Genomic DNA, 22,501 nt, shown 5'->3' on the forward strand with positions numbered 1-22,501 from the left:
GCAGTGTGAACATGAGGCTTTTTCCTGGAGAGCCACTGTTACCAAGTGGGAAGTATTTTGAAATATTCTTTGGAAACAAACAAATATGGACATACTATAGATTAGATACCAAATTTGCATCCAGAATGTTTTCAGCAAATACAGGAGACCACAAAGAAATCTCCAGTTTCTGGGGATGTGAGTTCACTCTCCTGTCTATACTTGGGGGCAGTTTGTGGCAGTATGTGGAGTAGTGATAATATGTTGCAAACATTTTCCCTTGCCAGTAGATGTTCTTTTCTTGGCTACCTTTTAGCTGTTGTATTCTACTGTGCTATACTGTCCCTTATCTTGTTTCTCCTGTGATTAATCTTCTAGTTTGTTTTTGACATTTTTCTGCACTATGAACACTATTCAAATGACTCTGTGATTCAGTCTCTGAACACATCCCTGATGATAATCTTCAGATAAATCGAGATTGTAGAAATAACAATAGGTACCATAGATTGAATATTGATTATGAAGTATCGACAGTGCTTTTTTATGTATTAACTTGTGTAATCCTATGATGTAGGTACAGGGAAGGAAACTGAGGCCCAGAGAATTGTAATCTGGTCTATGGCCATATACCTCAACCAGCTGGTTGTGGGCTTCTTTGAGGGCACAAGAGTGGAGCCAGACAGGATTGCCTACATGCGTTGGGGCATGTTTGAGTCTCCTGGAAGGACAGTTGGACTTGAGGGCTGTTTTCAATGTAGGAGGGCCATCTTCTGTGGGATGGGTGCTGCCCAGAGTTATGACATAGCAGAAGTAAATTACTTCCCAAAGCCACGAAAGATAAGAATATCTTTGGTATGGATTTTAGATTCTGGAACCATATGTGATAAAGACTTCCTGAAACTTTGTGGCTTTGGCCCCAATCAAATGAATGATATCATGGTATCTTTGGAGTCTTGGTCTTCCTGTGTGGATGAGTTAAAGTTTCATAGAGCTTGAACTTGGGCGTGGATGATGTGACCTCAGAGCATCCTGTAAGAAGAGGAGCATGGCCTTTGGTATCAGCAGAGGCATTGATCCAAATCCACACTCTTTTCCTGCACCATGTGACCCTGCTGTCTGGGTCCTTAAGCTTCTTGGAATCTGTTGTGTCATTTGGAAAGCGGTAATGATTGCCAGGCCATGAGTTATTAGTGTTCAGCGAGGGAAGGTGTATAAGGCACCCAGTCCAGTTTGTAGCACTTAGTCTACCCCCAATTTAACCCTCTTTATTAACACCATCTCCTGACTTTGGGGCAGCAGTTCCCATGTTCCTGAGGTTTGAGGAGACCTTCTCTGAAGGTGTTCAACTTTTGTGAGCCTTGATGCCTGGGAGTATTATCTAAAGTGGGCACCAAATCCCACTGCATGAAGAGGAGTTATAGGGGATGTAGGCGTGAGAGCTCTTCCTTAAGACATGTTGGCCTGTCTGAAGATGCTCTCCTATACTCTGAATCATAACTCTCTAGAAGAGAATGATGTTAGTTAAGGTAGAGCTGGAGATCGAGAGACAGAGAGAGAGAGAGCGCGCAAGAGAAGGAGAGAGGGAGATATCCTATACAACCAACCAAAGCCAGACTTCCCTGGAGGAGAATAATGGTCTTGCTTGCCATTTCTCCCTGCTGGTGAGGCCATCCCACCAGGAATTCTTTTCTAAGCACTAACCACATCTTTCATCTCTAGCACTCACCAGCCTAGTTCATCTCTCTTCCATTGCTATACACCTGCTACATAATATAGCTTGGCCTCACCATCAGATACTTATCTGACTTCATGCCTCAACCTGTGTCTCACACTCATCTCATCTTGCAAACCACTCTCCCCAAAACCTCCTCTTCCTTTGTTTTCTGGTCTTGCATTCTCATTAGAGTTTAGACTCGATACTGAAATTATTTTCATAGCTCACAGACCTGGGCTTCTATGGTCTATGAAAGCAGTGATAACCTCTGGTTTGGCTTCCTGGTATCTGGCTACTGGGAATCTGTTCCTATGATAGTGGATATCAGACAGCATGAAGTCACCTTTGTTGATAGTCTTACTCTGGACTTGTTCGTGGGACTGAGTGGCAGTATCGTGCAGTGGTTAAAACCTAGGGCTTTGGAGCCAGATGCCTGGTGGGGAATTCCTTATTTCACTTTGACCCTGTTAGAACCTTTCTGTGCCTCAGTTTTCTTGACTATAAAATATGATGATATGACTTAGCTCTAGGGTTGTTATAGGAAGTACATAAAGTTTGTATCACAAAGAATTATTCAGCACAAGTGTAAATCAATTGAAGAAGAGGAAGAGGAACATAGATGTACTGGGGTAGGGGGTAAGACTCAGCCCCTCAGCCTCTTTCTGACCATGAACTTTGCCACCAGTCTTGATTTCTTTTGGAAGCTGTGCATGCAGCACTTAGCCTCTGCTCTCTCCTGGAATCTGGCATTTTGGCTTTGTAACTTGTCTAATAGTGTGGTTGGGGTGAGTGGGGACTTCTTTGCCTTCAGAATAGGGTTTTCTATGTCAGCACTATTGGTGCTTGGGGCCCCTTAATTCATTGTTTTGGGGACTGTCCTGGGCACTGTAGGATGTTTAGTGGCATCACTGCCTCTGCTAGATGCACCCCTTCTCCCAACACACACACTTGTAGTAGTGAAAATTTTCTCCAGGTATCGCCAACTGTCTCATGAGGGTGAATGTGTCCTGGTTGAGAACCGCTGCTTTGGGCAATGCCTGTGTTGAAGTAAAGGTACAGGTTGCCTGTGCCTGGTGGTCTCAGCAGCAGGGACTGGCTGTCCTTCCAATTCCATGCGATCCTGTTGGTAACTGACTTCCTCTTCCAGTGAGACGGTAGGGATGAACTAACCAGAGCTTTTCTAGATGTGCCAAATGGCCAGGTCTCAAAAGGCGATTCACATCTGATTCCCTGCTTGTTCGGGGAGTACTTTTTAGGGATACTGTGGGAGAGTGAGCACTGTGCAAGGAGTCTCGGCACTTGGGTGTTGATTCCAATGCACCATTTCTCCCTGTGTCCTCAGCCTCAGTTTCCTCTCTGCAAAATGGGGATAATAGACATTACTCCCATCCTCTCCAGGGTGAGAAAGGAAGCCAGTGTGAATATGGTATGCGTGCTGCTGGGGATGTGAGGTTGAGGGAAAGGCTCAAATGTGCCAAGTTCCACACAAGAGATAGACCCAGTCAAAGGGAGATCCCATTACAAAGAGATTCACTGCCAAGTTCCCCCTCCTGCCAGCTCCCTGGAGCAATTTGCAGCTTTTAGAGTGTTTAGAGGCCCCAGGGCATAAACCTAGAGATAATGCTGTCCGAGCCAGAGCCAGAGAGACCCGCAGGAATGAGGCAGGAGGAGAAACCCACTTAAACTTCTGCAGTCATGCTGGCCGGTCAGCTGCGAGGAGGGTTGGCTTTCAGGAAATGCGACATGCACACAACTTTTTGGGGAAAACATCACTTTGGGAAGCCAGTAAAGTCCTCCCAACTCTGTGTTGGTCAGACCTGGTCTGGACACACTGTTGCCTGGGGCTCCATTTTCTTTTACCCAGATTCCAGCCAGTTATTCTGAGATGTGCACTGCGCTGTCATGCACTGTGTGCCGGGCCCTCATTTCACCCTCACGGTGACCGGTGATTGTGTCTGTTCTAGAGAGGAGGTTACAAAGGGACTTGCCCAGAGCTAGGGATGCAGCTGCTCCATGATCTTGCTTCTGTTGCTTTGGGATCAACAGCAACATATTGCTTTCAAAGGCCTGAATTTTCTCATGTGCCAAATGGAGAAAATAAACACCTCAGGGATTTGTGATCAAGATTCCACAAAAAAAAGTATGGGGAGCCCCCCAGCATGGTGCCTGGCATACAGAGAGTGTCCTATACGGGGGCAGCTATCCCTGATAGCACAGGACACCTGCTTTGATGATTTTTTTCCGGAACAACACTGGCTTACCCTGATCTGTCCTGTGGTCTATAGGGCCGGAAAATGTTTGGGGGTGCAGCTGCCTGGGGCGGATGTCACCTGAGCAGGACAAAGAGTCTGAGAGTCAGGAAGTAAAGCAAAACCTGCCCTCAGGGATGGAACGTGTGATCTCACAGTCTGGCCTCCAACCAGCTGAGCTCATGGCCATGCAACTTGGTAGTTAATCATTACCGGTAAGAAGATAAAAAGGATCGTTGCCTCCAAGAAATGCCAGAGTGAGAAAGGACCTCTGGGACATTAGGCCAGGGAGGACAAATGGGTTCCAGTTTGTTGAGAGTGGCTGCTTGGGGTCCTGCATAGAAGGGAGTGTCCAACCACAGGAGATGGCCTTGCTCAGCAGGAGAGGGTGCTGGGATCAACTGGCAATGTCTGCCCTGGCCTGGAGAAAGGCGAGGGGTGGTGTACATGCTTAAGACTGGCTCACTGGAGGGTCACTTCGAGAGTCATAAAACCACAAAAATCTCTTTTGGGAAAGATCTTTTAAGGGTGTCCGATTCTTGAAATTCATCTCTGGGAAATTGAGTTTTGCTTGGTTGTCCTTGGTGAGCAGGAACTTGCTATGCCCAAAAGGCAACACATTGTGTCTTTGGGCACTTCTCCTGGTCAGCACCTACACCCCTGAGGGGAGGGGGAAGAAGGCCTTAGAAGCCCCTCTAAGTGGGCCCTTCCCAACCATGGCTCCACCTGGGGAGCTTTTAGGAAATATTGATTGGAGGTCCGCACTCTTGAGTAGTGGGATTTGAGTATCCCCAGCATTGTTCATTATTGTTTTTCTTCTCAAATTCCTTACATGATGTTAATGTGTAGCCTGGACTGAGAACTCCTGAGACCTTTTTTTTTTTTTTTTTTGCTTTGTTTTTTTTTTTTGTTTGGAAACAGGCCCAGAAGAGGCACGATTATCTGGAGTTATGGAGGATTGGCAGCACAAGGACAGGGAAACCCAGAGAGAAGGACCCTTTATGAAGCACCAGCCCCTTTTGAGGCTCTTTAACTTTCACACCAAGACTCTTCTTGTCCCACAAAGTCACGTTATTCCACTGCTTGAAGCCCTCTGTGGTTTCGTGTCACACTTACCAACCCAGGTGGTAGCCAGCAAGGCCTTGAACCTCAGCTCTGGTTGTGAGCAGACCCCTCCCTCCCCTCTGACCTCATCTCATCCACCCACCCCATCTTATCCTCCTCTTGCCCCACTCCTGTCACCGTCATGCTGTGGACATGGGACCTGCCCTGTGGGCTCCCTCACAGGCACTTGGTGTGGCTGTCCCCACATCCTTCTGGCTGTTCCTCTGGTCCTGGCTCAGACCTCTCTCTTCCAGGATCCTACCTTGTTTCCTCTGTCCTTATTGCTGCCCGAAACTCATTATTTCACTGTTCTATTTGCTCCCTGCCCTGGAATCTGAACTTCAGGAGGTGAGGACCTGTCTGTGTGGTTCTCTGCTCTGTCCTTCATACTTGGACTAGAGCCTGTCTCACAAAGATGTTTGTTGAAGGCTTGGATTGAAAGAGTGACCCTGACCCAAAGCTAGTATTTTCCCCAAGTTACAACTACAGAATTCAGGTTTATTACCTTCTAGTTCTATATTTCCAGTTATAATCTTTTTATCTTTTGCCATGATAGCCCAATGTGTGTGTGTGTGTGTGTGTGTGTGTGTGAAAATCATAGTAATCCTTGGAAAACCCTAGTGAAAAGAATATAGATGTACAGATTTTTTTTAAGTTATCTCTATGCCCAGTGTAGGGCTTGAACTCAGGACCCCAAGATTGCCAGTTGCATGCTCTACTGACTGAGCCAGCCAGGTTCGCCCAAAAGAACACAGATTTTGAAGTCCTTTGGACTTGTGTTTAAGTCCCAGCACTGCCTCTTACTAGCTATGTGATATTGGGAATTTTCTGAATCTCTCTGAGGCCCAGTTTTTTTTCCTTTTCCTTTTTCCTTTTTCCTCTTTCTTTTTCTTTCTTTCTTTCTTTCTTTCTTTCTTTCTTTCTTTCTTTCTTTCTTTCTTTCTTTCTTTCTTTCTTTTAAAATATTTTATTTACTTATTTATGAGAGACATACAGAGAGAGGCAGAGACATAGGCAGAGGGAGAAGCAGGCTCCTGGGGGGAGCCCAGTGTGGGACTCAATCCTAGAACCTGGGGATCATGACCTGAGCCAAAGGCAGACTCTCAACCACTGAGCCACCCAGGGGCCCCAAGGCCTGGTTTTTCTTGTCTGCAAAATGGAATCGTGATACTGATGATTAGCAGAGACTGAATGCTTCTCATGTGCTAAGTGCTTTATGTGTTTCCACTGAGTGAGTCCTCCGAACCACCTGATGAAGTGGTTCTCTTTTCTTTTTTATTTTATAGGAGACAAAAATGAGGTTCAGAAAGGTTAAGCATCCAGCCTGAGGTCACATAGCTAATGAATCAAGGAGCCAGGTTCAAGTTTTGGCAAGTTGGTTCCAGAATCAGGCTGTTAGGAATTTATGAAATCGTGCCCTAGTGGCCCCAGAACAGGTGGTGGTGCAGAGATGCTCAGGAAACATTAGTTACCCCTCCCCCTTGGTCTTTACTCCTACAATGACATTTAACTTATCATTTTGTTTTCAAGTTGGTGACAAAAGTACCCATTTCCTGTGTGCTGGAGGTGCTCACTTCCAGACACAGTTTCTGTTGATGGGACCTCAGGGTGTACATTTTGCAGGCCCCGAGAGGTGTGCACGGTGTGTTGGGCCCTGGCATTCACAGGGTGTGGGTGAACAAGTGCATTTTCCCATTTACAACATTTCTGCCTCAAATACCTAGCAAGTGCCACGTTTAGTAACACAGTGAAAACAATAATTCTTGGTCCTGGTGCCTCAGCTCATCAACCCTTCATTTTCTGTGCCTGGTTACCTGTGGTGAGGAGGGGGCAGAGGGCTTTGCTGGCCTGTGATCCTTAAATTGGAGGTGTAGATCTGTGACTGGGACAGGCCTGGGTTGGGTGTCACCTTGCTGAGGCATTTTCTGGCTGGAAATGCCCTGTTTGGATAAACAGAAGAGTGAGTGGACAACACTATAGTTCCAGTGGCTGCTTTTTTTGGGAACAGGCAGGCCTCAGTATTGTTGCGAGATGAAGCAGTTTCGAAATGCGTTTGTTTTTATTTTTTAAATTTTTTTCTTAATTATATAAGAGTGGTATAACAAGATTAAAAGGAATTTAGGAGCTGGAGAAAGGGAGGAAAAAGCCACATATCCCCCCTCATCACAGAACTGTAATTTTAAAGTAGTTACAGCTATGATTTATGCCAGGTGGCTTGTTATCTAAATTAATTGTGATCACAGAGCAGGGACTGTTTCAGATCCTTTAATGCCAAACAGCTAAACCGTTTTTTTCCACGGTGATACACGGATGATATGAATATAATTTTGAGTAGCCGCAGGATGCTGCATGGAGTGGATGTGCTGTAATCCACTTACCCTTTTCCTATTTAGATGTTCAAGCAGAAACCAATTTTTCACTATTACAAGTAGTGCAGGGATGAATCTTTTCATGCATATAGCTTTTTTTTATGAAACGGAAATTATTTCTCTAGATTAATTCCCAGGCATCTTTGTAATCTTTGACGCCATTCGCCAAATGACTTTCCAAAAGGAGCCTGTTCCTCACACTGCCATGAGAATGTATGAGCTTGCCTGTTTCATTGTGCCCACACTGGCACTGGGTATTATCAGTTTTTAAAAACAGATTTAAAATTTGATATTTGCATTTGCAGACATGCCAACGGGGCTGTGGAGTGGCTGCCTGGCACTGCTTTTTGACTGTGTGTGACTCACATAAAACCTGTTTTGCAGGGTGGCCTGGGTGGCTTGGCAGTTTAGTGTCTGCCTTCAGCTCGGGCTCTGATCCTGGAGTCCTGGGATCAAGTCCCATGTCGGGCTCCCTGCATGGAGCCTGCTTCTCCCTCTGCCTGTGTCTCTGCCTCGCTCTCTCTCTCTGTGTCTCTCATGAATAAATAAATAAAATCTTAAAAAAAAAAAAAACCTGTTTTGTGTGATCTTAAAAAAAAATTCATTAATATTTTTTTTTTTTTTTTTTTTTAATGGTGAGGGAAAACGTCAAGTCACTGTGCTTTGTACTATGGTCTGCACTTGCTTATTGGTACCTAGAAAAACTCTGAGTAGCTGGGCTGAATTGTGTATTCTTACTTACTTTACTGTAAAATCAATCAGGTATATTTTTTTTTCTTTCTTTTTTTTCTAAGTGGGCTCTCCACTCAACGTGGAGCCCAGTGTGTGGCTAGAACTCAGAACCCTGAGATCAAGACCTGGGCTGAGATCAAGAGTCAGATGCTTAACCAACTGAGCTACTCAGGTGCCCCTATTTATTTCATTTTTAGAGCTAATTTTCGAGGTGTCTGCTCTCCCATAGGTAGCTTTAAACTCAAATTACGTGGTGGTTAGATTGACATTTGTAGAATGAAAATTATGGAATACCTACTAGATATCTAGCCCCTTCCCGAGCACATCTCAAACATGTGGGAAGACCGCTAACGTCAAATCCCAGCTTTGCCCCTTGCACCATGACCTTGATCAGTCTCCTCCCTACCTCTCCTCCGTTACCTGCCACATGTTTCCTCCACCTGTAAGTCAGTCTGATAGTGCCTATCAAGGAGAGCTGAGGTCAGGATCAGGATCATCGTGTTATCGAGGATTTAGCACACAGGAGGTCTTGGGGATCCTGCAGTTGATAGTGATGGGACAATGGCCTGGGGGGCGGGGCTAGAGGGGGCGCAAAATAGTCCAGATCCTTTAGGAGGGTCTGATTTTGTGGGAGAGATAAGGTAGGCTGGCTGGACGCTGTTGTAAGTCACACATGTTGCTGGCCTCAAGGGCACAGCCAGGAGTTGAGACAGGAGTAAGGAAGGCCACACGAGTGACTTCAGTGGCTGTGTGGGGGTGAATGTCGAGACCTCAGGCCTGCGGTGACACCCTGTCACCCTGTATATAGTGGTGGGGGAGTGTGTTACAAGTGACAAATTGAGAGTTTGCTCCAAGCTGGGCTGGGGCTGGGCTTGGAGGTCTCAGGTGACTTGTGTGATTGAGACTCTGTCTTGTAGAGAATGAGGCACTGGAGGAGGATATTCTTTTCAGATTTTAAATATTCATCATTTTATTGTTTTGTTATGGTTTTTTTTAATGGCAGTTTAAAAAATAACAGCTTTGTTGAGATATAATTCACGTACCGCAAAATTCACTCTTAAAATGTACAATTCAGTTGTTTTTCATATAGTTAGAGGCATGTAACCATCACCCCTGTCTAGTTCCAGAAGATTTTCATCACCCCAAAAAGAGACCCCACACACATTAGCAGTTGTTCTGGACACACCTCTCCCCCACTCCTGGCAACCACCAATTTACTTTCTCTAAGAATCTTCTACTTTTTTCAGATAAGTGGAATTATACAATATTGACCCTCCCATATCTGGCTTATTTCATGCAGCATAATGTTTTCAAGGTCCATCCTTCTTAGACCATATAGCAACACTATTCCTTTTTATGGCCAAATAATATTCCACCATAGGGATAGATCATGTTTTACTTCTCCTTTCATGAGTGGATGGATATTTGAGTTAACTCCAATTTTTGGCTGTTATCAATACTGCTTCTGTGAATTTTTGTGTCCAGGTTTTATATGGCCGTATGTTTTCATCTGGGGAGGATTTTGAATTGGGGAGCAGTATTTGGAGCCTTTGAGCTATAATGGGAGCTGTGGGGAGGCCTGTTTGTGCATCTGCTCTCATTAGGCCAGTCCAGGGCACGCTTTCCATGCTTCATTTCTTTCAAATAACCCTATGAGGCAGGGTCTGTTGTTATTTCCTTTTTTTTTAACGGGTGAGGATATTCAGGTTCAGTGAAATTAAGTAAGTTGCACAACCAGGAAATGGGAGATCCCAGCTCTGTCCAGCTTTTAGCAGGTCAGCATACCACCTGCTCCTGGGAGACCCAGGTGACTGCAGTGGCCTCGCTGGGAGGGGAGGCTGGGCGGTGCTGTGTGTGAAACTGGCCATCAGCTGGACAGAAGTGTGTGTGTGTATGTACACCAGTATGAGTGCAGTGTGGGGGTGAGAGGGGATGTTTCAGAGGCAGCATTGGTGGGCCTGGTATGCAGATATGGCAGTAGAAAGAACCCCAACTTGGAGTTAACAGAGTGGGTTGGATTCTTGGCACGATCTTTGTGACCTTGGGTTTATCTTATCTCCTTTGAGCATCATCTTCTTCACTTGGAACCTGGGGCTCTTTTCCCAGCCTCCTGCCTCCCTCAAGGGTGATATGAATTGGGGAGGTGGAAGGGACAAAGAGAGAGAGGAAGCGGGGTGAACCAGAACCTGCTAGAAATGCAGAGCTAATGATCCGGGAGGTGAGAAGGGACACGTAGCAGGTGCAGGCAAGTTCAGGAGGTGGTAGCCAGCTGGTCTGGGAGGACATCCCTGTCCATTTGGGGATTCTGAGTCCTGTGAAAGCACCAACCTAGAGGCTAATGAGCTGAGGCTAATAATCCAGAGATCATTGATTTTTCCCTCTATTTGAATTTGAGCCTTTGTTGCCAGGAAGAGTCTGGTGTTGACCCACCTACAGCATCGACAGCCTCCCCCAGCACATCCCTCCCTCCCTTATTCTGGCTGGGAATCACCTTACAACCAGTGAGGCTTTCCTGGGTCCCAGAGGTCACTCGGGTGGCCTCTGCTATCTGGGCCTGTCTCTGCTCAAGTGGCAGGGCCGACTGTCCTCTTTATCAGTGACTTGCAGCTTGTCTGAGTTTTGTGAAAAGCTTGTCATTGTCAGTTAGGAAATAAAGGCAGAAACCTCCCCTCCGGATTCACATTGCAATGACTTGCTCTTGTTCTGACTCTGGTATTTTGCTGGGTTGTTATGAATCAGTTACTTAGGGTGTGTTTTTTAAAATTAAAAAAATTTTTTATGTGTGACAAGCACTTTGATCTTACTATGAGAAACGAGGCTTATGGGATGCAAGTCAGGTGATTTTTTTTTCTTAGGCTAAGTCAGAATCCTGCCCCTTCCCCCCCATCAGAGAGCAATCTGATGTGTTTTCCTTTATCCTGACTGATAAGGACATGAGGGGACATCGTTGTGAGATTCTTCTTTGTGTGTTGCTGCTTGTTTGTCTCAAGCCAGCAGCCATTGCTTGGGGGCTGTACTTAGCAGTTGGCATCATGTAGCACAGTCACTGTTCATTTATAAAATTGGGTGGGTCCAAGGGCCTCATTCAGAGCAGAAGGATCCTTAAGGATCATTTAATCTAAACCTTTTACTTTGCAGATGTTGAAACTGAGGTCCAGGGAAGGGAAGCCACTTGCCCAAGACCACACAGCTAGTCATAGTGCGAGTCCAGCTTCCTGGCTCCACTACTCTGATCTTTTGGACATTAAGGTTTCAACAGTGAGCACACAGGGGATTCAGATCTATCTTTGACCTGTTTTAATAGAGATGAAATTGGTTCTCTGGGGTGGAATCCTGATGTGTGTCTGTTGCATGCTGGCATATCTACTGTTTTGGGCCATCCAAGGGGAGAGTGAACGTGCTTGGCTCACCCAGAGGTGTTGGCTGCCAGATGGTCCCCACCTGCCACTTCCATTTGTTGTGTTTACATCAAACAGAGAAACCAAATCAGTAACCAAATGAACTTAATGGTTGGTAAAACTGGGAGACTGAGTTTGGGAGGTGGGTTATGAATGTAGGGTTCCTGCTGTAATAAAACTTGCTGATACAATGTTGAGAGTCACTGTCTTACTCATCCTCATCCAAGATAAGTCACACGATGGGTGATATCTGAGGTACAGAGTTTCCCCCCTTGAGAACGAAGAGAGATGAACTTGGTGTGGGCTGGTCGTTAAAAGAAAAACAAGAAGCCATTGGTTGGAAACACTCTAAATGCTCACTGTGAAGCAGTGAGAGATTGCTGAAGCCATGGACTACTACACGATCATTAAGCCCTGACTGTGCTGAACGATAGGAGAAAATGTGAATCATATCCGACATTTAAAGACGTGAGCTACACAATAACATGAACCATAAACCTGATTGAATAAAAACTAGGAACCAGACTTCAGACTCAAAAAAATGTTTTGTAGGGAAATGTGAAGGTGCTATTACAGTGTGGTGTTTAAAAAACTGCTGCGTCATTACTGTGTGTTCTTGGGCAAGTCCCTGGACTTTGCCAATTCAGTCTTCCCATCAGTCATATGGGACTAGGAGCTTATCTTTATTGTCGAGAGAGTTAAATGAGATACCAAGGCTAGGGCTTCATGCCTCCCATCTTGGACCTCCCCAGTTGACTCATTGTACTGTGGCTGAGTGATCAGTCCAGACCATGTTATCTGTTGCTTCAAGCCCATCGAAGCTCCCAGTGCCTTCTGGATTCTGGATGCACATCCCATATGAGCTCACCACCACACGCTTCTGGCAGTTCCTCCAGTGTGCCATGCCCTTTCTTGTCACCGTGTCCTTACCCAGGATGAAGGAACTGGTGTGTGTGTTTGTTTCCCTAAATAGATTAGGTTCTCTAAGGACACCATGTCACAGGACCTGGTCCCCAATGGGTGCTCAGTAAATATTTGTTGAATGAGTTGAAGAGGTGGGCCTTGACGTGGGCCCAATGTGGGGCTTGGTGAGCAGGGTGGGAACATTGTTGTAGGGTGTGGGCAGGGAAAAGGGTGGTGGTGGTTACTACTGCCTGTTCCCACTGGGCATAGTGGAGATCCACATGGATGCCACCTGACTTTCAGCATTCATTGTCACATGGGAGTTCGCCATGCTGTGAGACATTTAATCTATAAGACTTGGTGAGTCCCTCTACCTTCTGTAGTTTGGGGCTATGTGTGCTCCTTTATAAGAGAGACCCTTCAAGACCAAGTCTGTGTGGTGATAATAGACATACCTAAGGCTGGCATTATGCTGACATAAGAAAAGAGTGGGACTTGGGGGTAGAAGGCAGGCTGGGTTGGCCTTCCCACTTTCTAGACTGGCGATCTTAAGCAGAATGACTTAAGGAAAGAAGGTAATGCTTCCCAGAGTGTTCCAAGGGCTTTTACACGCAGGGTTCTCATTGAGTTCTTAGAGCAGGGGTGTGGCACAGAATGTGCCAGGCCACCCATTTAACGAGGCAGTAGGGAGTGGTGGGGCTTCTGGCAGTCTAAGAGCCCGTGTCCTGTTTGAAGGGAAGTGTGTCCTCCCCCAACCTTTTAAAATTAGCACATTAATTTTAAATGTGTTTAGTAGTGTGTTTGTTTTTTGTTCAATTGTAATAATATTTACGTAACATAAAATTTAACAATTTACCCATCTCTAAGTGTATAATTAATTGAATGACGTTGCGGGTGTTCTTGGTGTTGTGCACCACTGTTCAGGAACTTTTTTTTGTGTTTTGCAAGTACCACCTCACTTAAATCCTCATTACAACCTGATGAGTTATCTCTGGGTTTTAATCCTTATTGAAGAGTGGAGGTATGTGGGGGCACCTGGACGGTTCATTCGCTAGAGCATGAGACTCTCAATCTCTGGGTTGTGGGTTTGAGTCCCACACTGGGTGTAGAGATTACTTAAAAATAAAATCTTTTTTTTTTTTTTTTTTTAAGGAGTTGAGGTACCTGAAACGCAAAGGGGTTAAGTCACTTGCCCAAAGACCACGTAACTTGTGTTGGACCCGGGACTCTCACCCTCGGGAACCCAGAGTTGTTGGTTATTCTGATTCTCTTTTCAAGAAAAGCTGGAAATAGTTTTTAATGTTAAATTTCCTGCTTTAAAAAAATATTGACTCAAATTAACCAAACAAAACACTGTTGGGGTCAGATAACACCCATCTCTATTGTTGGCTGGGTGTAGCTCTCCCAGCCACTCACCACTGACACCCACCCCGCCTGTCTCCAGGAGGAGGTGGGAGGACCCAGGGAGATAACGCTCGGAAAGTCTTTTGTAACCGTGAGGAGCAATATAACTGTCAGATACGGGGTTAGCACTAGTGGCTGCTGTGGATGTTGGGTGCTTCTTACGTGCCAGGCCCTGGCCCTGTTCTGAGCCCTTCAGAGCCCTCTGAGGTGGGGGTAGCCTTCCTTCCTTCTGCAGATGAGGAAACTGAGGCACAGAGGCCAGAGATCTTGTCTGAGGCCGCACAGCTAGGAGTGGAGTCAGGGTCAGAACCTGGGCAGTCGGACTCCAGATTGGGGCTCTGTCCACTGGCCTTGTGGCCTCCATTTGGGTCCTGCTCTGCAGAGTCACTAGCTGAGGGGAGGGGATGAACCCCTTGAGCCCCAGCTGGTGCTAGACCCCACGTGGGGCCCTGGCTCACTTGATTTCATCCGGCCTTGCGACTGTCTTGAGGTGAGGCCCTGGTGGACTTTCTCATGTTACCGGTGTGGAAACTGAGGCTCACGGAGCCCTGGTGACCTGCCAAGATCACACCAGGAGGGAGTGGCAGGATGCAAGGATTTGAACTTACATCAGTGAGCCTGCACAGCTCACGGTATTCATTCCTCTGCATGGAAAGTAGTAATGAACTGATTTCCAGTGTTTTTTGTTTTGTTTTTGTTTTTGTTTTGAATCCCTGCAGAAGGGAAGGGCACCGGAGGGTGCAGTAGGGAAGACAGGTCAGCTCTGTTGAGGACGGAGAGCTATAGCAGTTTTGCTTCCTATGCTCTTAGGTGGCTCCTTGGCCGGGGGCGTTGGGGGGGGGGGTATCACAGGAGTCTAGGTGTAAGGAAGCTTCGGGGAACAGGGTGGGTGTTTCTGGGGCGAGTGCCCCTGTCTTCTCATTTCTTCTTTTGCCAGTGCTTTACTGGTAGCAGCCTTGCACTGCTGCCCCTTTGGATCCACATGCCTCTCTAGGTGGTGCTCACTGATCAGACCGCGGCCCCGGCACCGCGTCTTCAGGGTTGGCGTCCAGGGGGCCTTGTCAGGAGGCCTGGCTGGCCACCCTGGTTCCTTTGGGCGGGACCCTCTTACCCGCCGCGCACCCCCCCCCACCCCCCCGCGCTGGGCACTAGGCCCTGTGCTGAGCACCAGGGGAGGGGATTGGGGGGTGATGGCCCTGGCCCTGTGTCCGGGGAGCCCCATCCATCTGATGGGGCAAGGGAGGGGCGAGTGCTCGCCCTTAGGGAGGGTGTTCCTGGCAGCAGGCACAACACGGGCAGACGGGCAGCTGGGAAGGCAGAGACACATCCAGAGGGGGCCTCGGGAGACGGGCCATCTTCCTGCTCTCCCCCCCGCCCCCCAGCCCCTAACTCCGGGCCTGCACACAGGGGCTGCTGAGGATGCATCGTAAGGCTGCATTCACGATGTGGAGCCCTGTGGGGCAGAAGGTGAACGACAAGTGATCTTTAACTCTATTTGGGCTTGTTTTCATCTCCAGGCCACTTTCATTTCCGCCACACACATGGAATAGGCATCTAGAACTAGGAGGGTCGAGGATCTGGTGCTGTGGAGACCCACGTCGGGTGTGGACAGCGGGCCTGGAGTCCATAGCATGCAGGGTCTGAGGTCAAGGCCAGGGTTCTAGTTGAAGGCCTGAGCTGGTACTTGGCACTTGTCAGCCTGACACCTGCTTCACAAATGAGTGATGTGACCAAGACCTGTGGGGTGACAGGGAGCTGGTGCCAGGAGCAGCCCTCTGCTGCCTGGAAGTGCTCAGTAAACACTTGTTAATCATTTCCTGCCTGGTGAGCCCTGCAGTGTACCCAAGGGAGCCCTGGTTCACGTGGGGGACGGGATGCTGTCATCCACATGGCCCAACCTCCTGCCCTTCTGGCTCTCTGGGAGCTGGGCTGGTGGCGCCAACCTGAGGAAGCGGGCAGTGAGGGTGTCAGCAAGGGGGCCTCACTGCTGCCAGGTGGCCTCTTGACCCAGTGAGCTAAACAGAAGCATGTGACATACCCTGCAGGTGGCCACCCAGGGACTCTGGGATGCTGGGGCCTCACTTGATCACATACCCAGATCCCTTCTACTAAACTCTCTTCAGAGGAAGTCCTGCCTGGTGGAGGGGGGCGGTGTTGGTGAGGACAGCCTCTGGGATCTTTGCTTTGACTTTTGGGTGTTTCTCTGCATGCAGGCAGGTGGCCCTAAGCCAGGAGGCTGGGAGTTAGTCTTGCTGAAGTCAAGCTGAGCAAGTGAGTTCTGGAATGTTCAGGGGCAGCCAGAGTGTCCCTGTGTCCAGGCATAGGGGGCTGTTTAGGCCAACTGTTATGGGACTCTTATCTCTGGAGCAACCCCTTCTCTGTCTTAGAACCCACTAGGGCTGTGAGAACACGTATGGGTCTATCTTCTATTCTGTGGGAGAAGAAAAAGAGATTTGTGGTCAAGCAAATTTGGAGAACTCTGGGCTAACCCAAATCCAACAGGTATCTTTCCTGAAGGACTTCTAAGAAACTTTAATATTCTTCTGACCCTTTAAGAGAGAGAGGAGTATAAAAAAGCCCTATTTACTGTGGATTTTTATCTTACCTCCTGTTTCTCTCTCTCTCTTTGGAAGTATCTTATGAGACCGGTGTTTTCGAGAACCTGCCATAGGAAACTCATTCATTCATTCAGCAAATATTTATTGAAGACTCACTATGTGCCAGTGACCATTCTAGGTACTTGGGATACATCATGACCAGTTCAGACCAAGAGTCCTTCCCTGGAGCAACTTACGTTATCATTGAAACAACGAAGTGCTGTTCGTGGAGCACCTACTCTGTGTTAGGCATGTGAGTTCTCACACATTTGCCTGGTGAACCCTCACCACAGCGTAATCAGATAGATGGACCATTTTACAGATGAGGTCATTGGCTCTAAGAGGGTAAAGTAACTTGCCCACTTTGGCTGAATTGTTCTTTTTGGATTGTGCCTTTGAACTGCAAGAGGAGCTGGTCAGTGAGGGGCTGTAGGAGACATCTGGGTCTGTCTTGGGCGGGGGCGGGGGGGTACGTTGCAGGCTGTGTTGCCATTCTGTTGTGTTACCTTTACTAAGGTCCAATGGAGAAACTCCTCTGAGGCTCTGGGTCAGGCAGAGAAAGATGAATGGCTCCAGAACAGCAGGTTTGTTTTCATGTTCTGGGCACCAGGAATCTCCAGGCTGATCATGTTTCCCTCTGGCTGTGGTTACTAAGCCCCTGAGAGCCTGACATGTGGCCCATCTTGACACTTCTGCAGAAAGGAACAATGTAGTGTGCATTTCTGTGTGCAGATCTTACTGCTGGCTTTATTATTTTCCCTGCATGTATTTTCTCTTGGCCTGATTCCCTTGACTGTTTATTTTATTCTTTGGTGGTGTTTGCATTATTCCACGCCCCTGTAAATACTTGGTGTTCGGAGCTGGGTATAACTATATTTTAAAAATAATGGGAAGAGGACTTGTGTAAGATCCCCCAGCTAGCCTGGTGGGGGGAAGTCAGGCTCCACCCTTTCCACCACACTCTGTGCCTTTCTAGACTGGGATCTACCAGCAGACAGGTCTGTTTGCTTTTGCAGCCACCGTTTCGTGGGTTCCGAAGGAAGCTGGGTTGGCCGGATTGGAGGTCTTGAGTGGCTCGAACTGACCCGAATGTCACATGTGTGGTTTGAGCCGAGCTGCGGGCTGTGGATTCCTTGTTGGTGCCAGCTGCCCACCTTCTTCCTGCTTCTGGTGCCAAGGATTCTAAGCCGGAACACACAGGATGAGCCGGGTATGCTCTTTGCAGCTATTTGCCATTCATTATGCTCAAGGCAGCTTTGGGGAGAGAAGGAAAGGAGGAGCCGTGGGACTGATGAGGATCCTGAGGTTGAATGACTTTCTCCATTGGGTGATGCCTAAGCCTGTACCCCAACATGAGACTGGACTGCCCCGGTGTGAGCTCACTGCACCCTGCTGTAGGGGTAGAAGGTGGCCTGGGAGGAGCTCAGGATATAGGATTTGGACCACATGACGCTTGAGTCCTGGCCACAACTGTGTGCATGTAGGCATGTCACTCCCCTGAGCTTCAGTAGCGTCATCTTTAAAAGGGGCATCCTAATTCCTGCCCTGCCAGCTTGAGAAAATGAGGGAGTGTGTGTGGTGTTAAATGCCATGCCTGTATGCCATGCCCTGTCTGCATTGTGCTAGTGGTGACAATGATAGTGATGGCATTGCTGCTGCTAGTTGGCAAACATTACAGGTACGTTGGCTCTGGACCAGTCACTGGGATCAACTTTACATGCATCATCTTAATGAGAGCATGAAATAAGCAGATGAGTAGGGACTCTGATACCCTCTTCTTACAGATGGAAAAGATTAAATAATTTGCTTGAAAAAGATTAAGTAGTTTGCTCAAAGTCACAGAGCTGTCAAGCGGTAGAGTCAGGATTTGAACCCAGGCAGCTGACCCTACAGCTGAACTTACTGCCACAGTCATATAGGAAAGGGCAGAAGTCTGGGACCTTTTTGGGTAATGGCATTCCATGCACATCGGTGTGGAAGGGCACTCTGAATCCTCTGGGGCAGGGACTGGGCTTGGGTGGTCCCTGGAGGGGCCTTAGAATCAGAGACTTAGTGGGATAAGAGCCCTGGGTGATAGAACTCATCTCTGAGCTTCAGATTTCTCACTTGTGAGATGGGCTATGCTGATATGCCTCCAGAGATTAAATGAAATACAGTCCCGTAGATGCTTGTACATTGCTATCAAAATGTCTGTGGTACATGAATGACATTCTGCAAACAGGGAGAGTAGACGTAAACTAGTAGGAACGGCCACCTCTGGTTTTTAGGATCCTGTTCCTTGCCAGATGGCTTTATCACTGCCAGAGCTCTGCCTATGGAGCATGGGGTCACCTCCCGGCTGGGGAGCGGCAGCTGTGTGATGGCCACTCCAAGCAAGCCACTGACCTTGTGCTTCTCCTCTGTGAGGGGCGTGCCTCCTGCACTCCTGCCTGTGTGCACTGTGTCTGCAGATGTGCTCTGATGGACCTGGGAAGCACCTTGCAGGGCCCTGCCAGGCCTACCAGCTGCAGAGTGCCTGTAGGGGAATGGATGCGGGACGAGGCTGAGGATGGGTGAGACAGCTCTGGGCAGAGATGCCAGGAAGCAGAAAGTCATAGGATCATCATTGACTCCTGGGAACTTTTGTGGTTTTAAAAGTACTTTATAAACTATAAAGCCCTGTGGAAATGTCAGTTAGTTCCTCTACAACATGGAACAGAAACAGAATGCACAAGAAATAATGGATCTACCAGGCTGGGGTGGGGAGATGCATGTGTTTGCATGTATGAACGCGATTTATTTCTGATTTAAAAAAATCAGATCTTGGAAAACAGCACTGGAATAAAAATCATCTGTCATCCTACTAAGTGGCTCTATCGTGTAGTGTGTTAACCTCTATCCTTAAAGTGCTTTTTGTTTTTTCTTCCCCTCTTTGTATATGCAAGGGGTTTTGTTTAACCCTTCCCATTCTGGAACCTGTCAACACTAACTTCTTGCCTTTGTTCAGCCCATTTGTCGAGAATCCATTTTTCAAAGCCCTCGTGTAGTACCAGGGTGCAAGTTGCACACTCTGGGGTGTTGGGGGCTGGGGAGGGGAGCCACACGTGGCATGATGCTGGGCCCGCCTTTGGGAGACGTGGGAGAAATCGTAGAAGTGGAGTCCCTGGGATAAACGGATGAGTGGGATTCCAGAGCTCCGAGGTGGGAGGGAGACTTCTCTTTTCATTGTTTAGATCTTTTCTTCTTACCACCACGTGCAAGTAACCATAATACTTTAAAAATTATGTAAAAAGCAGCTAGTTAAAAATATAAATACGGTTCCCTTGGAAACCAGAAACTGGCACAGGAGAAACAGGTTAAGTGAGAGCAGGATCCTTGGCAAGTGCTGGGAAGGGGGTGGTGGCCAGCAAATCCCTCCTTCTGAAGGTGGGGACAGGGCGCTCCCTTTAGGGAGACTCAAGGAGCTTTAAGATTTGAATAAGTGATAGCTCTTTTACTTCCTGCTTTGTTCTCTCCCAGGTACAAATTGACCACAAGTCTGCATTCATGCAAATAGCAGCTGCCAGAGGGAGGGATAGATACCAGGGAAGATAGAGCAGAAGCCTTCTCTTCCTCCTCTGCCTTTCTGGAGTAGGTTAGCCCTCTCTCCAAGTTTCCTTGGGGTGTGTGTGTGTGTGTGTGTGTGTGTGTGTGTGTATGTTGGAGGGGGGAGGCCCCCTCACAGTGGGGCCATGCAGGAATGTGGGGTAAGTTCTGTCCTTCCAGGTTGCTGGGAATTTAAATCGCCATCTCCCAATCTCTGTGTTCTTTTCCTGCCTTGAGGACAACCTCTGTTTAGGAGCAGGGTGCTGGCAGGGGCGAGGTGGGTACTTGGCCTTTATGGGAGCAACAGAAGATTCTCGATGGGAAGGAAGCATCCTCCCTGGTTCACCCTTGTCCACCTAACCTCCCCCCCAAACAGATGTGCAGGGACAAGCCTGACCTGACTTGAGACGTCTTGCTTCACTGGTCTCGAGACACTACCCCTCACACACCCTATCCCCCAAGTACCCCCCAACACCCACCTCCTTTCTCTGAGCCTGGGAGGAGTTAATTCAGTAGAGGGGCTGGAAGAGACTTCGGGGAGGGGCTCTATCTACTCCCTGAGTTGACTATTCAGTAAACACATCTGCCTGAGTCTAAAAGTAAAATCTGCCGATGCAGGTTAAGGGGTCACAGAATGGTGTGCTGGACATTTTGCCGGGGCACCAGGAGTGTGTTACCTCTTCTAAGGTATTACCCTGAGACCTAGGATTAGGGTTTTTTCCTCCCCCTGTGGTGCAGCATGCTGTCGGCTTTTCCTTCCTACTTATTTAGCCTTACAAATTATTTGAGAAAAGTTGATTTGCTTTTAAAGGCAGCATTAAGCACGCCCTGCCTCCCTGCACACAGGGGAGGGGTGAATGTGGTTCTGGAGACCTCGTAGTCTGTGTTGTGGACAAAGCGGTGGACCCGGGTGCTGGTCATGTGTGCGACTGGTGAGCAAAGAGGAACCATAAATTTTGCAGGAAAGAATTTGTTTGGGTGCCCCGATTCTATTTACTTTGCATCACATATTGTTTAAAAGAGGGATATTTTTGTGAAAGGAAAAGGAACTGTGGATTTGAGATAAGAAGTAGAATAAAATGAAATAAATAGTTGAGTTTTGTCAAGTGAGTATCAAAATGGCCTGGTTTCTGAGATCAGCCTGTTTCTGTGCTGTTCTAATATTTACACGAAAATTAGAAAATACAAAGTATGGGCAGGTCCTGAGATCCTGCTTAGATTGTGATTTATAATGGTGTTCTTTTTCATTTGTTTTACACAGCTGAGTTTGGTAAAATTTCAGTTTTTTAGCCAGGGGTGATCCAAAGACAATAAATATTGCTTTGTGGGGAGGTCTCCACCCTGTTACCGTTAAATGGTAGCCACATGTCTGAAGCCATTATGCAAATGTGGAAGTGGCCGGATTTGAGTCAGTTAGCTTGGTTCGAGGCATGAGACACCCTCGTTTTTTGGTGCTGGTGGTGAAGGGTGTTGGCACAAGAAAGTGGGGATGCTTTGCTCCTTGCTGCTGTGGGAACGTCTCCCCCAGCCCCTTTTAGTCTGGCCCCTTTACCCTCTTAGGCCATTTGGAGTTCCCCAGGTCCTGAGGATCTTGTGCATGTGTGTCGCCCATTAAGCTCACATTTGGAGGTCTGGTAACTGAGCTGATCCTGTCTGGGTGCAGAGAGAATGCTCGGTGAATGTAGCAGTCAGAGCTCAGGTGCCTGAGGTTAGTGCCTCAGGTGCCTGAGGTTTCAAAACCCTCTAAAAATCAAGCCAGGTGTTGGTTCCATTGTTGCCGGCCATTAGCTTGGCACTTCTGGAAGAACCATTGACTTAGGTTGGGTCTTGGTGCTGGATGCCCCTACTCTTGCTCCTCCCCTTCTCTGGTGTGGATGTGCCAGTGAGTTACGGATAGGCTGGGGGCAAGTGAATGACACAGTAAAGAAACAAGAAATTTAGACAGTCCACCCCTGGATTATGTGACTTTATTTTGAAGGACATGTGCCAGGATTGGGTAAAGAAAAATGCCCAGATAAAGATCCCCAAAGGGCAAGCTGGCCATTGATATATTTTAAATTAATGAAAAAGCCATTTCTAGTCATGGTTATAGAAACAGTAGGGTTTAAGGCATCAGGGGTGGGAATGAAGCCAAAATGGGTATGTGCAAAGGACAGATGCATTAAGAAAACATGGGTCACTGTGTAGATTATCACGTGGTTACACTGCTTCAGCCACTCAAGCTGGGAGTAAAAGCCAGTAGACACTGAGTCTGGGTCTGGCACACTTGGGCTTTCAAGACAATTTCCAATGTTGTCTTTTAAAAGTTTTTTATTTTTGCAGGTACCTGGGTGGCTCACTCAGTTAAGCCTCCAATTTTTGGTTTCGGCTCAGGTCATGATCACAAGGTTGAGATTGAGCCCCATGTCTGTCGGCTGTGTGCTGGACATGGAGCCTGCTGAAGTTCTTTCTCTCTCTGAGCCCCCGCCCCCCCCCAATAAATAAGCAA

General features: G+C 47.5%; 1 protein-coding gene and 1 long non-coding RNA gene across 2 annotated transcripts in view; both read left to right on the forward strand.

Moving 5' to 3' along the window:
* Positions 1 to 22,501, forward strand: part of PTPRJ (protein tyrosine phosphatase receptor type J) — a 162,328-nt gene that overhangs the window by 11,158 nt on the left and 128,669 nt on the right. The gene's annotated exons all lie outside the window — the stretch shown is intronic.
* On the forward strand, positions 15,199 to 19,291 carry LOC144292623 (uncharacterized). The gene is made up of 3 exons (XR_013360004.1): positions 15,199 to 16,702; positions 16,966 to 17,033; positions 17,466 to 19,291. It is a non-coding gene; the product is annotated as an uncharacterized LOC144292623 (long non-coding RNA).

This window comes from Canis aureus, chromosome 21, assembly GCF_053574225.1.
Source record: "Canis aureus isolate CA01 chromosome 21, VMU_Caureus_v.1.0, whole genome shotgun sequence".
NCBI classification, from domain to species: domain Eukaryota; kingdom Metazoa; phylum Chordata; class Mammalia; order Carnivora; family Canidae; genus Canis; species Canis aureus.